This window comes from Pseudophryne corroboree, chromosome 10, assembly GCF_028390025.1.
Source record: "Pseudophryne corroboree isolate aPseCor3 chromosome 10, aPseCor3.hap2, whole genome shotgun sequence".
Taxonomy (NCBI): domain Eukaryota; kingdom Metazoa; phylum Chordata; class Amphibia; order Anura; family Myobatrachidae; genus Pseudophryne; species Pseudophryne corroboree.
Window position 1 is genome coordinate 161,086,791 of NC_086453.1, and position 18,116 is coordinate 161,104,906.

The window sequence follows — 18,116 nt, forward strand, 5'->3', positions numbered from 1 at the left end:
ACATATATAGCTATACTGAGTATTACTTTGTATTGCTAGTCCAGTGCAGTTTTATGGTGTATAATTTCTGCATGGTACATTTGTGACTATATATGTGTGTGTGCATGTAGCTGCTGCGCGGCTGCCCTATCGGGTAGGTCACTCAGTGTGCTACTCCTATATTCTGTAACCTGAGGCTAAGTGTGTCAGGTTTTCTAAATAATATAGGTATTTCAAAAAATATACTTGCTGTGTATTTTTCTATGTGATTTATAGTCACCATATATCTCTTGGATTCCCGGTTTGTGCTGAACACATAAGTCAGGCACACTACACTGGGAGTTCTTGCTAGGTATATTGCTGCTAAGAATTGTACCAGGTTGCCTGATATTGTGCTTCTTGTTATGTCAGCTACACCAGGCAATGTAGCTGGGGCTTCTCCCACATTGCGTGGTGGTGATGCTGCAGACATTTTGGAAGAAAATTTGGCAGATGAGAGTTCAGGTTCAGGGGGTTCCTTACCCCCCAGTGGATCTGTGGCATCGGGGGCAACAAATGACCCACCTTGGGCTCACTTTTCCACGCTGTTAAACACGCTTGTAACTAAACTGGCGCACCCTGTGGGATCACCTGTGCCAATGCAGCAGTTTATGGTCCCTGCAGTTAATCAACCATGGGCGGATCACATTTCAACTCAGTTACAGCAATTGAACCGGTCACTGACTAAATCTAAATCTCACTCTCGCCCGTCTAAGACTAAGTCGTCTTCTAAACGGGCCATTAGCTCCCCACAATCCACTGCTATCCCGGACACATCCTCTGAGGAGGATGGTGCATATACTGACCCCACAGACACTGACTCAGATGCTTCTGATGGGGAAGGGAAGTTATTGGAGGCTATCAGGCTCATTCATCAGGTCTCTGATGAACCTGAGCCTGCGGCTGTCTCTAAAACTCCGGACAGATTTAAACGTAAGAAGGTGGTTAAACAAGTTTTACCTCATTCTCAACACCTGGCTGACATATATCAGGAATCCTGGGAAAATCCGGGAACGACATTCACACTGCATAAGAGACTGTTGGCTCTTTATCCTCTCTCTGCGGAGCTATGTAAAAATTGGGAAACTCCTCTGCCTTTAGATTCTCATGTGGCACGCATGGTAGTTTCCTCAGCTCTGCCAGTAACTACCGTCACCTCTCTGAAGGACCCGAAGGATAGATGTGTGGAGGGTTGTTTGAAAGTGATTTACACCCTAACAGGGGCTGTGCATAGGTCAACCATTGCAGCAACTTGGGCTGCTGAAGCTGTTGAGGCGTGGGCTCAGGAGCTAGAGGCAGAACTGCCTTCCAACGCATATGAGCATGCTCGACAATGTCTTGCATATATTGCCACAGCTTCTCTGTACCTTAAGGAGGCGGTCTCAGGGTGCTGGCGGCCAAGGCTGCTACTACGTCTGTCTTGACCAGACGTATCCTTTGGTTGAGATCCTGGTCGGTGGTTATGGATTCCAAGAAAATCCTGGAGGTGCTTCCTTTCAAGGGAGACATTCTCTTTGGAGAAGACCTTAATAAGATTGTGGCTGATCTGGCTACTGCTAAAACAGCTTGCCTACCTAGTACGGCTCCTTCCACGCAGAAGGCTAAAAGTGCTTTCCCTCCGCCCTTTTGTCCTCCAGGTAAAGCAAAAGGTCAGGCGTACCCAAAGCAAGCTCATGCTTCCAGACCTGCCAAGCCCAGACCGAAGCGACCCTGGGCTGCCCGTCGGCCTGCTTCCAAAACTGACAAGCCTACTGCATGACGGGGCGGGCCTCCCTCTAGGGGATCCCATGGTGGGGGGCCAACTTCTAGGTTTTGCCCAGGAATGGTTGCAGACCACTTCCGATGCCTGGGTAAGGGAAGTCCTCACTCGAGGTTACGCAGTACCGTACAAGAATCGTCCCCCTCATCGATTTTGCCTAACAGATGTTCCTCTGGACCCGGCAAAGGCAAACACTCTGCATTCGGTGCTACTTTTCCTCCTGACCACAGGAGTGGTAGTACAGGTGCCTCTGGCTCAGAGAGGCAAGGGGTACTATTCACCGCTGTTCCTAGTCCCAAAACCGAACGGGTCCTCGTGGCCCATTCTCAATCTGAATTCCTTGAACAAGTATGTGCGGGTCTGTTGAGCCTGTTGGTGCCTCGGATCAAGATCCTACTCTACACCCCGATGTTAATCCTTGTGGAACCCAGTGTACCTTGCAGAAAGATTTAACAATGGTAAGTTCTTACCATTAATCTCGTTTTGTTGCTCAGAGAACAGAGGTGAATGATGTCTAACCTGAGGGGCTGGATGGAGCCAAAGATAGGCTGTAGTCCACAGTACCTTGTCTGGGGTGTCCAATGCAGAGTACAGTAGATTCCAAACTGAAGAACTTGTCACAATTCCTAGTATTTTTAAATAACAACAACCTAAATCTCCGATTCACTTGTGAACAAAGTAGGGAAAGCATTTCTTTCCTAGACCTGAGGATTTATAGGGGAAGTGACAATTTACTAGCTACAGAATTATATAGGAAGAAAACCGCCACCAATACTCTCCTACACCAACAAAGCTCTCATTTTCCGCCCACTATTCAAAACATTCCTAAAGGGGAATTCCTTCGTTTAAAAAGGAACTGTTCAAGCAAAGAAGTCTATCTCGAAAGATGCAAAGACCTCACCAAGAGACTTAAGGAACGGGGATACAGTTCAAGACTTATCAAAAGATCAAAAAACTCTGTTCAAGAAATTCAGAGAGTCACTTATTTTCCATCACAAGTCCCCGGATAAAGAAGACAAACTCCTTAGATTTGTAGGTACATTTTGTGAGGAATGGAGAGACATTAAAGGGATCCTTCAACAACACTGGCCGGTATTACTATCAGATAGTGACTTAGCAACAAGACTCAATGATACGATCGACATGAGCTGGAAACGCTCGCCCAATCTGGCAGATCAGTTGGTCCAGAGTCACTATACATCAAAACCGGTGAGCAACCCAATCATCTCAGGCACTTACCCATGTGGAGAACGCAAAGCCTGCTCCTATATCTCTAGAACCTCAGAGGTAGTTGATAAATTCAACAATAAGATACAAATTCTGAATTACTTTAATTGTAAAAGTACCAACATGGTCTATTGTCTCACTTGCCCTTGTGACAAAAAATATGTGGGCATGACTACCCGCATGCTCAAACAAAGGGCTCTTGAGCATATTGGGTCTGTCAGAAACGCTAGAACAGATCAACAAAAATTTAAACAATTGTCCACAGTGGCAAAACACTTTCTGCAACATCATGCAGGCTCACCCAAGGATCTCAAAGTTTTTGGCCTTCAACAGATTAAATTAGGCATCAGGGGCGGCAACATAACAAGAGCCCTACTAAAGAAAGAAAGTGTGTGGACATTTAAACTTGGAACAGTAGCCCCCAATGGTCTCAATGAATACATCAACTACAGCATCTTTCTTGAATAATTTAAGCAAGGACATGTAATTTACAGCATAACCACCCTTTCCCCCCCCCCTTTCTCCCCTCCCACCCCTCTCCTCACCTTCCTTCCCACCTCCCCAAACCCCCCCTCCCCCCTAGCCCCCCTTTCCTTCCCCCCATTTCCCCCACCTCACCTATTATTTTACAGTTCATCACAGTCACCTATCACTTTTTAGTTAGTACTTTTTTCCAGCACTTTAGTCATTCTAATCACCACACTTCCCCCTTTAACACCCCCTTTTCCCATCCCCCCCCCTTTCCCCACCCCCCTCATTCTTTCCTCCCCTTCACTCAATTCTCTCTTCCTCTCTTAATCTAACATCACCACACATCCTTCACCTCCTTCATTTTCATCTGCAATCAACTCTTCTTCACTTTAAATCACCCAACTCTACCCCCCAACAAGCCCCCATCCTCCTTTTCATTACACACCACAGCACCATTTTCCAACAGGCCATCCGGCTAGGTTTTCTCATGCGCATTATCGCACTCAGTCACCCAGCAACACCACATTAAGACTACACACCACCACTTCAGCAATGTCACATCCTCATCTCACAACATGCATATCTTCCTCCCCTTCGCCCACTTCCATAATTTCTTTTTCTCTGACGTCCTAGTGGATGCTGGGGACTCCGTAAGGACCATGGGGAATAGACGGGCTCCACAGGAGACTGGGCACTCTAAAAGAAAGATTAGGTACTATCTGGTGTGCACTGGCTCCTCCCACTATGCCCCTCCTCCAGACCTCAGTTAGAATCTGTGCCCGGCCAGAGCTGGGTGCTCCTAGTGGGCTCTCCTGAGCCTGCTAGTTAAAGAAAGTATTTGTTAGGTTTTTTATTTTCAGTGAGCTTCTGCTGGCAACAGACTCACTGCTACGTGGGACCGAGGGGAGAGAAGCAAACGTACCTGTTCACAGCTAGGTTGCGCTTCTAAGGCTACTGGACACCATTAGCTCCAGAGGGTTCGAACACAGGCAGCTGTCCTCGATCGTCCGTTCCCGGAGCCGCGCCGCCGTCCCCCTCGCAGAGCCAGAAGATCAGAAGCTGGAAGACGGTCAAATCGGCGGCTGAAGACTCCTGTCTTCATTTAAGGTAGCGCACAGCTCCGCAGCTGTGCGCCATTGCTCCCACTGCACACCACACACTCCGGTCACTGTAGGGTGCAGGGCGCTGGGGGGGGCTCCCTGGGCAGCAATTAGAGTACCTTTGGCAAAATCTACACATAATACAGTCTGGTACTGTATATGTGAAAAATCCCCCCGCCATTTTCCTGTCAGCACACCAGCGCCATTTTTCTTCACAGCTCCGCTGGAAGGACGTTCCCCAGGCTCTCCCCTGCAGTCTCCTGGAAGCTAGAAGGGTAAAAAGAGAGGGGGGGGCACATAAATTTAGGCACAAAAGGTGTTTATTAAGCAGCTATTGGGAAATCACTTCTTGTGGTGTATATCCCTGAGTTATATAGCGCTGTGGTGTGTGCTGGCATACTCTTTCTCTGTCTCCCCAAAGACCTTGTGGGGTCCTGTCCTCAGTCTGAGCATTCCCTGTGTGTGTGCTGTGTGTCAGTACGGCTGTGTCGACATGTTTGATGAGGAGGGTTACGTGGAGGCGGAGCAAGGGCAGATAGATGTGGTGTCGCCGCCGTCGGTGCCGACTCCTGATTGGATGGTTATGTGGAAGGTCTTAAATGACAATGTAAACTCATTACACAAAAGGTTTGATGATGTTGCTGCTGGGGGACAGCCGGGCACTCAACCCGGGCCTGCCCAGGCGCCTCAGAGGCGGGCAGGGTCTCAAAAACGCCCGCTATCTCAGTTGGTTGACACGGATCCCGACACGGAGTCCGACTCCAGTGTCGACGATGATAAGGCACAATTACAGCCTAAAATGACCAAGGCCATCCGATACATGATTATTGCAATGAAAAATGTATTACACATTTCAGAGGTTCACCCTGTCCCTGACAAGAGGGTAAATATGTTTGGGGAGAAAAAGCAGCCAGTGACTTTTCCCCCGTCACATGAATTAAATGAGTTATGTGAAGAAGCGTGGTCTTCCCCTGATAAGAAAGTGGTGATTCCCAAAAGAATACTAATGGCGTACCCTTTCCCGCCAACGGATAGGTTACGTTGGGAATCCCCCCCTAGGGTAGACAAGGCCCTGACGCGCTTATCTAAGAGGGTGGCCTTGCCGTCTCAGGATACGGCCGCCTTAAAAGAGCCTGCGGATAGGAAGCAGGAAGGTATCCTGAAGTCAGTGTATACACACTCTGGTACTCTACTGAGACCGGCTATTGCTTCAGACTGGATGTGCAATGCTGTAGCAGCATGGACAGATACTCTGTCGGAGGGGTTAGATACCCTGGACAGGGATACCGTATTGCTAACCCTTGGCCATATTAAAGACGTTGTCTTGTATATGCGGGATGCCCAGAGGGACATTTGCCTGCTGGGCTCTAGAATAAATGCAATGTCCATTTCTGCCAGGCGGGTCTTATGGACTCTGCAATGGACAGGGGATGCCGACTCTAAAAAAACACATGGAGGTTTTGCCTTATAAGGGTGAGGAGTTGTTTGGGGACGGTCTCTCGGACCTCGTATCCACAGCAACAGCTGGAAAGTCAACTTTCTTGCCACAGGTTTCCTCACAGCCTAAGAAAGCACCGTATTACCAAATGCAGTCCTTTCGTTCTCAAAAAAGCAAGAAAGTCAGAGGGGCGTCCTTTCTTGCTAGAGGCAGGGGTAGAGGAAAGAAGCTGCACCATGCAGCCAGTTCCCAGGAACAAAAGTCCTCCCCGGCTTCTACTAAGTCCACCGCATGACGCTGGGGCTCCACAGGCGGAGCCAGGAGCGGTGGGGGCGTGTCTCCGACACTTCAGCATTCAGTGGGTTCGCTCACAAGTGGATCCTTGGGCTATACAGATTGTATCTCAGGGATACAAGCTGGAGTTCGAGGTGACCACGGATGCAAGCCTCCGTGGATGGGGGGCAGTCACTCAAGGAAGAAACTTCCAGGACCGGTGGTCAAGTCAGGAGACATGTCTGCACATAAACATACTGGAATTAAGGACCATATACAATGCCCTGAGTCAAGCGGAGCCCCTGCTTCGAGACCAACCAATGCTGATTCAGTCAGACAACATCACGGCAGTCGCCCATGTAAACTGCTAGGGCGGCACAAGAAGCAGGGTGGCAATGGCGGAAGCCACAAGGATTCTGCGTTGGGCGGAGAATCACGTGCAAGCACTGTCAGCGGTGTTCATTCCGGGAGTGGACAACTGGGAAGCAGACTTCCTCAGCAGGCACGACCTCCACCCGGGAGAGTGGGGACTTCATCAAGAAGTCTTCGAGCAGATTGTAAATCGGTGGGAACGGCCACAGGTGGACATGATGGCGTCCCGCCTAAACAAAAAGCTAAAAAAATATTGTGCCAGGTCAAGGGACCCTCAGGCGATAGCTGTGGACGCACTAGTGACACCGTGGGTGTTCCAGTCGGTATATGTGTTTCCTCCTCTTCCTCTCATACCCAAGGTGCTGAGAATAGTAAGAAAAAGAGGAGTGAGAACAATACTCATCGTTCCGGATTGGCCAAGACGGACTTGGTACCCAGAGCTACAAGAGTTGATCACAGAGGACCCATGGCCTCTGCCTCTCAGACGGGACCTGTTGCAACAGGGACCCTGTCTGTTTCAAGACTTACCGCGGCTGCGTTTGACGGCATGGCGGTTGAACGCCGGATCCTAGCGGAAAAGGGTATACCGGATGAAGTAATTCCTACGCTGATAAGAGCTAGGAAGGATGTGACAGCAAAGCATTATCACCGCATATGGCGGAAATATGTTGCTTGGTGTGAGGCCAGGAAAGCCCCTACAGAGGAATTCCAGTTGGGTCGTTTTCTGCATTTCCTACAGTCAGGTGTGACTATGGGCCTCAAATTAGGGTCCATAAAGGTTCAGATCTCGGCCCTATCCATTTCTTTCAAAAAGAATTGGCTTCACTGCCTGAGGTTCAGACGTTTGTAAAGGGAGTGCTGCATATTCAGCCTCCTTTTGTGCCACCACTGGCACCATGGGATCTTAACGTTGTGTTGGATTTCCTGAAATCCCACTGGTTTGAGCCACTTAGGACCGTAGAGCTAAAATATCTCACGTGGAAAGTGGTCATGCTATTGGCCTTCGCTTCAGCTAGGCGTGTGTCAGAATTGGCGGCTTTGTCATGTAAAAGCCCTTATCTGATCTTCCATATGGACAGGGCAGAATTGAGGACTCGTCCACAATTTCTCCCTAAGGTGGTATCATCGTTTCATTTGAACCAACCTATTGTGGTGCCTGCGGCTACTAGGGGCTTGGAGGATTCCAAGTTGCTGGACGTAGTCTGGGCTTTGAAAATTTATGTTTCCAGAACGTCGGGAGTCAGAAAGTCTGACTCGCTGTTTATTCTGTATGCAGCCAACAAGGTTGGCGCTCCTGCTTCGAAGCAGACTATTGCTCGCTGGATCTGTAGCACGATTCAGCTGGCTCACTCTGCGGCTGGATTGCCGCATCCAAAATCAGTAAAAGCCCATTCCACAAGGAAGGTGGGCTCTTCTTGGGCGGCTGCCCGAGGGGTCTCGGCTTTACAGCTTTGCCGAGCTGCTACTTGGTCGGGTTCAAACACATTTGCTAAGTTCTACAAGTTTGATACCCTGGCTGAGGAGGACCTTGAGTTTGCTCATTCGGTGCTGCAGAGTCATCCGCACTCTCCCGCCCGTTTGGGAGCTTTGGTATAATCCCCATGGTCCTTACGGAGTCCCCAGCATCCACTAGGACGTCAGAGAAAATAAGAATTTACTCACCGGTAATTCTATTTCACGTAGTCCGTAGTGGATGCTGGGCGCCCGTCCCAAGTGCGGACTTCTTCTGCAATACGTGTATATAGTTATTGCTTACTAAAGTTGTACGGTGTGATTGGTGTGGCTGGTATGAGTCTTACCCTGGATTCCAAATCCTTTCGTTGTAGTGTCAGCTCTTCCGGGCACAGTTTCCCTAACTGAGGTCTGGAGGAGGGGCATAGAGGGAGGAGCCAGTGCACACCAGATAGTACCTAATCTTTCTTTTAGAGTGCCCAGTCTCCTGCGGAGCCCGTCTATTCCCCATGGTCCTTACGGAGTCCCCAGCATCCACTACGGACTACGAGAAATAGAATTACCGGTGAGTAAATTCTTATTTTCCACATCAACGGTTCTTCCCACAAGTCCTTCATTCCTTTCCACACCACTACATTCCCCATCCTCAATAATAATTAATCCCGTCACATCCCCCTCCTTTCCCAACTCACTCTCCTCAAAAAATTTAAAAAATCTAAAATGATTTATTTAATGATTATCCAAGCTCAATTATTCAATTATTCCCCAAAACATTCTCCTCTCACCTATACACTACAACCTTACCAGTTCCAATCATTAGTAACGTATTAATAAACTTTTATACAAGTCAATACTTGCTTCACAACGATCTGCAATTATCTCCACTATTACAGTGGACTAACCTACAGCCCAGCTGAGACATGCTACAGCAATATGGCATCCAATATTATTTAAATATTCTAAACTATCCCAGCGATCGTTGACTGTCATATTTGTATTTTATATTTATTTTTATATTTATTTTTATTCATATCACTATTCATCATTATTTCATTTTATTAATTCATATTCATATTCATTTTTACTTATATTTATATTTATTTTTATTATTATTACCATTATTATTACTATTATTATTTTCTTCATTATCCCCGGCATTTCTAGTCATTGGTCCCCCACCTGTCAATCACATTCCCCCAGTACCTCCCACCCAATCTGTCACAATACCCGCCAATCACATCAATTGAGTGGCAGGTTACTTCACATTTATATGCAATTATCTATTCCCAATATCATAGTGGTCCTTTAGCTCAGTTCAGATAAGCTGGCCTATAATAAGACAAAGTATCCTAATCATTCTCATTTTTATAACCTTATTTATTATTTTTTGTTCAATCAAGCATTCAAGTAATTTATTATTATTTTTGTAGTGATTCCCGGCATCTATCACTTATTGGTCACTGGACCTGTCAATCACATTCCCCGGGCATCCCTCACATAACTATATCAGCACTTGCTGATCACGCCCCGCTACAACATGATAGGCTCAAGCATCAGTTAAAAGGCACGCATGGAGGGCTCACTGATCAGACGATCAGGTGAACAAGCTTCTCCCAGCGAAATGTGCGTCTCTTCCGGTCCGGCGCTCGACTTCCGGGATCTCCGTCACGGAGCTCCGGCGGGCGGACTCCTCCACAGCACACCGCAAGTACCACACATCACCCCCTGTAGTTTTTGTCCGGCTCTCCGACAGGCACCTCATCCCTCTGTGCCTTTCCAAATCACAGGGGATGAGCATTCTCCACTCCGTGCATACAGCACGGACAGGAGAGGTTGCCATAGCAACAAGCCCTGACCTAACAGCAATTGTTGGCTGTCTCTCTAGTTTTCCTCTATACAGACCAGGTATTTAACCAAGACAGAGAAACTATCAATCAGATGGCAATTTGTGCACCATTCTTATAACCCTCTGATTAATAGCCAAGTCAGGACATTGTTCAGGAGAATCTGAACAAATCTACAGAGGATCTATACATATAGTCTGTTGTGAACAAATTATGACAAATAAGGTCTTATACAGTATGTGTAAAATAATTTTTCTTTGCAACAGATAGACCAATGATCACACTGTGGTTTTGTGCTTTTGTGCTGGATTTTATGTGAAACATTATGCTTTTCATGTGACAACATATGGTGTTCCTGCAAAGTATTTAGTAATTCATTTATCTATCTAACTTTGAATTTGTCTAAATTCAGACTGACCTATTATTTCAATTACCAGAATATTATTCCACCAAGCATTTTGCTTGGATTATGCAGATATTTATATCTACCTTGTAATTGTCTAATGCAGACTGATATATTGTTTGAATTACCTGGATGTGCATATATACATATGTATACCTTTTTGCTCTATTGGCACACTTCATTCTGCCAGTAGGGAAACTGTCACATATTCACAGATATCACCACAACTAAGTTGTGGGAGACAGTGAGTATGTAGAAATTGTTTTGCCCTTCTTGAGGATTCTTTTTTCATGTTTTTCTCATGGTTCCTTATAAAACTCACATTACTAATATAACTATATTTGAACGCTACACTTTGGGTAAACAATTGGGTATCTGACAACGATAATACACTCAGCACCAGTGTTAATATCAGAATACGGGCTGCCCTATGCATAATTTCGATATCGTATACAGGTTGAGTCTCCCTTATCCAAAATGCTTGGGACCAGAGGTATTTTGGATATGGGATTTTCCCGTATTTCGGAATAATTGCATACCATAATGAGATATCATGGTGATGGGACCTAAATCTAAGCACAGAATGCATTTATGTTACATATACACCTTATACACACAGCCTGAAGGTCATTTTAGCCAATATTTTTTCTCTATCGTCCTAGTGGATGCTGGGGTTCCTGAAAGGACCATGGGGAATAGCGGCTCCGCAGGAGACAGGGCACAAAAAGTAAAGCTTTAGGATCAGGTGGTGTGCACTGGCTCCTCCCCCTATGACCCTCCTCCAAGCCTCAGTTAGATTTTTGTGCCCGGCCGAGAAGGGTGCAATCTAGGTGGCTCTCCTAAAGAGCTGCTTAGAAAAGTTTAGCTTAGGTTTTTTATTTTACAGTGAGTCCTGCTGGCAACAGGATCACTGCAACGAGGGACTTAGGGGAGAAGAAGTGAACTCGCCTGCGTGCAGGATGGATTGGCTTCTTTGGCTACTGGACATTAGCTCCAGAGGGACGATCACAGGTACAGCCTGGATGGTCACCGGAGCCTCGCCGCCGGCCCCCTTGCAGATGCTGAAACGAGAAGAGGTCCAGAATCGGCGGCAGAAGACTCCTCAGTCTTCTTAAGGTAGCGCACAGCACTGCAGCTGTGCGCCATTTCCTCTCAGCACACTTCACACGGCAGTCACTGAGGGTGCAGGGCGCTGGGAGGGGGGCGCCCTGGGAGGCAAATGAAAACCTTTTTTGGCTAAAAAATACCTCACATATAGCCTCCGGGGGCTATATGGAGATATTTAACCCCTGCCAGAATCCATTAAAGAGCGGGAGACGAGCCCGCCGAAAAAGGGGCGGGGCCTATCTCCTCAGCACACAGCGCCATTTTCCCTCACAGAAAGGCTGGAGGGAAGGCTCCCAGGCTCTCCCCTGCACTGCACTACAGAAACAGGGTTAAACAGAGAGGGGGGGCACTAATTTGGCGTTAGAAATATATAAAAGATGCTATAAGGGAAAACACTTATATAAGGTTGTCCCTATATAATTATAGCGTTTTTGGTGTGTGCTGGCAAACTCTCCCTCTGTCTCTCCAAAGGGCTAGTGGGTCCTGTCCTCTATCAGAGCATTCCCTGTGTGTGTGCTGTGTGTCGGTACGTGTGTGTCGACATGTATGAGGACGATGTTGGTGAGGAGGCGGAACAATTGCCTGTAATGGTGATGTCACTCTCTAGGGAGTCGACACCGGAATGGATGGCTTATTTAGGGAATTACGTGATAATGTCAACACGCTGCAAGGTCGGTTGACGACATGAGACGGCCGACAAACAATTAGTACCGGTCCAGACGTCTCAGAAACACCGTCAGGGGTTTTAAAACGCCCGTTTACTTTAGTCGGTCGACACAGACACGGACACTGAATCCAGTGTCGACGGTGAATAAACAAACGTATTCCTTATTAGGGCCACACGTTAAGGGCAATGAAGGAGGTGTTACATATTTCTGATACTACAAGTACCACAAAAGAGGGTATTATGTGGGATGTGAAAAAACTACCGTAGTTTTTCCTGAATCAGATAAATTAAATGAAGTGTGTGATGATGCGTGGGTTCCCCCCGATAGAAAATTATGGGCGGTATACCCTTTCCCGCCAGAAGTTAGGGCGCGTTGGGAAACACCCCTTAGGGTGGATAAGGCGCTCACACGCTTATCAAAACAAGTGGCGGTACCGTCTATAGATAGGGCCGTCCTCAAGGAGCCAGCTGACAGGAGGCTGGAAAATATCATAAAAAGTATATACACACATACTGGTGTTATACTGCGACCAGCGATCGCCTCAGCCTGGATGTGCAGAGCTGGGGTGGCTTGGTCGGATTCCCTGACTAAAAATATTGATACCCTTGACAGGGACAGTATTTTATTGACTATAGAGCATTTAAAGGATGCATTTTCTATATATGTGAGATGCACAGAGGGATATTTGCACTCTGGCATCAAGAGTAAGTGCGATGTCCGTATCTGCCAGAAGATGTTTATGGGCACGACAGTGGTCAGGTGATGCAGATTCCAAACGGCACAAAGGTGTATTGCCGTATAAAGGAAGAGGAGTTATTTGGGGTCGGTCCATCGGACCTGGTGGCCACGGCAACTGCTGGAAAATCCACCGTTTTTACCCTAAGTCACATCTCTGCAGAAAAAGACACCGTCTTTTCAGCCTCAGTCCTTTCGTCCCTATAAGAGTCATATCTGCCCAGGGATAGAGGAAAGGGAAGAAGACTGCAGCAGGCAGTCCATTCCCAGGAACAGAAGCGTTCCACCGCTTCTGCCAAGCTCTCAGCATGACGCTGGGACCGTACAGGACCCCTGGATCCTACATGTAGTATCCCAGGGGTACAGATTGGAATGTCGAGACGTTTCCCCTTCGCAGGCTCCTGAAGTCTGGTTTACCAAGGTCTCCCTCCGACAAGGAGGCAGTATGGGAAACAATTCACAAGCTGTATTCCCAGCAGGTGATAATCAAATTACCCCTCCTACAACAAGAAAAGGGGTATTATTCCACATTATATTGTGGTACTGAAGCCAGAAGGCTAGGTGAGACCTATTCTAAATCTAAAAAAATTTGAACACTTACAAAGGTTCAAATCAAGATGGAGTCACTCAGAGCAGTGATAACGAACCAGGAAGAAGGGGACTATATAGTGTCCCGAGACATCAGGGATGCTTACCTCCATGTCCAAAATTTGCCCTTCTCACTAAGGGTACCTCAGGTTCGTGGTACAGAACTGTCACTATCAGTTTCAGACGCTGCCGTTTGGATTGTCCACGGCACCCCGGGTCTTTACCAAGGTAATGGCCGAAATGATGATTCTTCTTCGAAGAAAAGGCGTCTTAATTATCCCTTACTTGGACGATCTCCTGATAAGGGCAAAGTCCAGGGAACAGTTGGAGGTCGGAGTAGCACTATCTCGGATACTGCTACAACAGCACGGGTGGATTCTAAATACTCCAAAATCGCAGCTGATCCCGACGACAAGTCTGCTGTGCCTAGGGATGATTCTGGACACAGTCCAGAAAAAGGTGTTTCTCCCGGAAGAGAAAGCCAGGGAGTTATCCGAGCTAGTCAGGAACCTCCTAAAATCAGTGCATCATTGCACAAGGGTCCTGGTAAAGATGGTGACTTCCTACGAAGCAATTCCATTCGGCAGATTTCACGCAAAAATTTTTCAGTGGGATCTGCTGGACAAATGGTCCGGATCGCATCTTCAGATGCATCAGCGGATAACCCTATATCCAAGGACAAGGGTGTCTCTCCTGTGGTGGTTACAGAGTGCTCATCTTCTAGAGGGCCGCAGATTCGGCATTCAGGATTGGATGCTGGTGACCACGGAGGCCAGCCCGAGAGGCTGGGGAGCAGTCACACAAGGAAAAAATTTCCAGGGAGTGTGATCAAGTCTGGAGACTTTTCTCCACATAAATATACTGGAGCTAAGGGTAAATTTATAATACTCTAAACTTAGCAAGACCTCTGCTTCAAGGTCAGCCGGTATTGATCCAGTGGGAAAAACATCACGGCAGTCGCCCACGTAAATAGACAGGGCGACACAAGAAGCAGGAGGGCAATGGCAAAAACTGCAAGGACTTTTCGCTGGGCGGAAAATCATGTGATAGCACTGTCAGCAGTGTTTCATTCCGGGAATGGAAACTGGGAAGCAGACTTCCTCAGCAGGCACGACCTCCACCCGGCAGAGTGGAAACTTCATCGGGAAGTTTTCCACATGATTGTAAACCGTTGGGAAATACCAAAGGTGGACATGATGGCGTCCCGTCTGAACAAAAAACGGGACAGGTATTGCGCCAGGTTAAGAGACCCTCAGGCAATAGCTGTGGACGTTCTGGTAACACCATGGATGTACCAGTCGGTGTATGTGTTCCATCCTCTGCTTCTCATACCTAAGGTACTGAGACTTATAAGACGTAGAGGAGTAAGAACTATACTCATGGCTCCGGATTGGCCAAGAAGGACTTGGTACCCGGAACTTCAAGAGATGCTCACAGAGGACTTATGGCCTCTGCCGCTAAGAAGGGACTTGTTTCAGCAAGTACCATGTCTGTTCCAAGACTTACCGCAGCTGCGTTTGACGGCATGGCGGTGGAACGCCGGATCCTAAGGGAAAAAGGCATTCCGGAAGAGGTCATTCCTACCCTGGTCAAAGCCAGAAAGGAGGTGACCGCACAACATTATCACCACATGTGGCAAAAATATGTTGCGTGGTGTGAGGCCAGAAAGGCCCCACGAAGAAATTTCAACTCGGTCGATTCCTGCATTTCCTGCAAACAGGAGTGTCTATGGGCCTCAAATTGGGGTCCATTAAGGTTCAAATTTCGGCCCTGTCGATTTTCTTCCAGAAAGAAGTGGCTTCAGTTCCTGAAGTCCAGAAGTTTGTCAAGGGAGTATTGCATATACAACCCCCTTTTGTGCCTCCAGTGGCACTGTGGGATCTCAACGTAGTTCTGGGATTCCTCAAATCACATTGGTTTAAAACCAGTCAAATCTGTGGATTTGAAGCATCTCACATGAAAAGTGACCATGCTCTTGGCCCTGGCCTGGACCAGGCGAGTGTCAAATTGGTGGTTTTTTTCTCAAAAAAGCCCATATCTGGTTGTCCATTTGGACAGGGCAGAGCTGCGGACTCGTCCCCAGTTCTCTCCCTAAGGTGGTGTCAGTGTTTCACCTGAACCAGCTTATTTTGGTGCCTTGCGCCTACTAGGGACTTGGAGGACTCCAGGTTGCTAGATGTTGTCAGGGCCCTGTAAATATAGGTTCCAGGACGGCTGGAGTCAGGAAAACTGACTTGCTGTTATCCTGTATGCACCCAACAAACTGGGTGCTCTTGCTTCTAAGCAGACTATTGCTAGTTGGATGTGTAATACAATTCAGCTTGCACATTCTGTGGCAGGCCTGCCACAGCCAAAATATGTAAATGCCCATTCCACAAGGAAGGTGGGCTTATCTGGGGCGGCTGCCCGAGGGGTCTCGGCTTTACAACTTTGCCGAGCGGCTATTTAGTCAGGGGCAAACACGTTGGTAAAATCCTACAAATTTGATACCCTGGCTAAGGAGGACCTGGAGTTCTCTCATTCGGTGCTGCAGAGTCATCCGCACTCTCCCGCCCGTTTGGGAGCTTTGGTATTATCCCCATGGTCCTTTCAGGAACCCCAGCATCCACTAGGACGATAGAGAAAATAAGAATTTACTTACCGATAATTCTATTTCTCGGAGTCCGTAGTGGATGCTGGGCGCCCATCCCAAGTGCGGATTATCTGCAATACTTGTACATCGTTACAAAAATCGGGTTATTATTGTCGTGAGCCATCTTTTCAGAGGCTCCGCTGTTATCATACTGTTAACTGGGTTCAGATCACAGGTTGTACAGTGTGATTGGTGTGGCTGGTATGAGTCTTACCCGGGATTCAAAATCCTTCCTTATTGTGTACGCTCGTCCGGGCACAGTATCCTAACTGAGGCTTGGAGGAGGGTCATAGGGGGAGGAGCCAGTGCACACCACCTGATCCTAAAGCTTTACTTTTTGTGCCCTGTCTCCTGCGGAGCCGCTATTCCCCATGGTCCTTTCAGGAACCCCAGCATCCACTACGGACTCCGAGAAATAGAATTATCGGTAAGTAAATTCTTATTTTATAACTTTGTGCATTAAACAAAGTGTGTCTACATTCACACAATTCATTTATGTTTCATATACACCTTATACACACAGCCTGAAGGTCATTTAATACAATATATTTAATAACTTTGTGTATTAAACAAAGTTTGTGTACATTGAGCGATCAAAACATAAAGGTTTCACTATCTCACTCTCACTCAAAAGAGTCCGTATTTCGGAATATTCCGTATTTCGGAATATTTGGATATGGGATACTCAACCTGTATATGTGAATAAATCCCTTTGCACCCGGCTTCATAATTTTTTCACCCAAATTACTGGGACACAGTGCAGAGATACTTTGAAGTAACTGGGTTAAATTTTCCCCATACTTTTCCAGACCAGCCCAAACCTATTAAGCAATTGGTTTCTCCATACGCATATAGGTATGTACTTGACTATCTACAGTCATACCATGCTGGACATGCCCGATCTCGTCTGATCTTGGAAGCCAAGCAGCATTGGGCCAGGTCAGTACCAGAAAGGGTGACCCTCTGGGAATACTGGGTACTGTAGTATCAAGGAATACACCTTCCGTGTATATATCCTTCACTCACCAGTAATCTTACCTCTATGAGTCCTTGCAGCACTATTATCTGTGTTACCTATTAGAAGGAGTTCGGAGTCGTCAAAGCCGTTTTTTCCTGTTTCTCTCACATGAATATACTTAGGTATAAAAATTCATAAATCTATAGAGAATACAGGAGATACCAAATTTTCGCTCTGATTAAATTCAAACATCAATACTCGCTTTTTCCCAGTGGGTGTGCGGACAAACCATCTGCCACCTACTTTACACTAAGTGAGTCACATATCGTCACATTGTGATTTAATACTTTTTTATTCACCTTGCTGATATATACAGCATTATTTGTCTATTTTGTTCGTCTTCCCCTTTTTTATCATCTGATATGAAATAAAAGTTACGTTTTATCTTTATAATTATACTTCACACCATTCTTTCTTCATCTACAAGTTAATTTATCAAAAGTGTGCCCCAGAGAGACACCAAAACAGTCCTTTTTTTGCCTCTACGCAAAAAAAAACCACACAAGTTTGTTCTGAACTTATGTCCGGGAGCACCGCCAACCCTACACTACCCACAAAAGCCAGTCAGGCGAAGTGGTAGTTTTATGTTGGTTACTATTATGATCTCTGCCTTTTACGGCATATAAAAATTGTGTAAAAATTGCTATCACTCATTTACAATCTGATCCAGTGCGGATTCCAAAACCCCAACCCAATACTGGAGCCAAAGATAGGCTGTAGTCCACAGTACCTTGTCTGGGGTGTCCAATGCAGAGTACAGTAGATTCCAAACTGAAGAACTTCAGTGGAGAGTTGCAGAGGATTCAATCAGCGCAGGAATGTTTTGATGAGATGTCCGCGTAGAGTAGTACAAGTTAAAGGTAAGTCCTTGGATATTTATTATGGTTCATATGTCATTTGTGGTGCATTTAAGCTGTTTTATGGAGATGATCAGGAGCATGCAAAAGGTGAGGCAGCCATCTTGGTGTCTATTCCAGCCATCTTGGAAGAGTCTGGCTGCTTCCTCTACTG

At 46.7% G+C, this 18,116-nt stretch overlaps 1 protein-coding gene and 1 pseudogene across 3 annotated transcripts in view; both read left to right on the forward strand.

Annotated features, from left to right (window-relative positions):
• The window catches only part of NLRX1 (NLR family member X1), a 477,701-nt gene that overhangs the window by 398,262 nt on the left and 61,323 nt on the right, over window positions 1-18,116 (forward strand). The window lies entirely within an intron of this gene.
• LOC134967142 (5S ribosomal RNA) lies at window positions 16,957-17,075 on the forward strand (annotated as a pseudogene).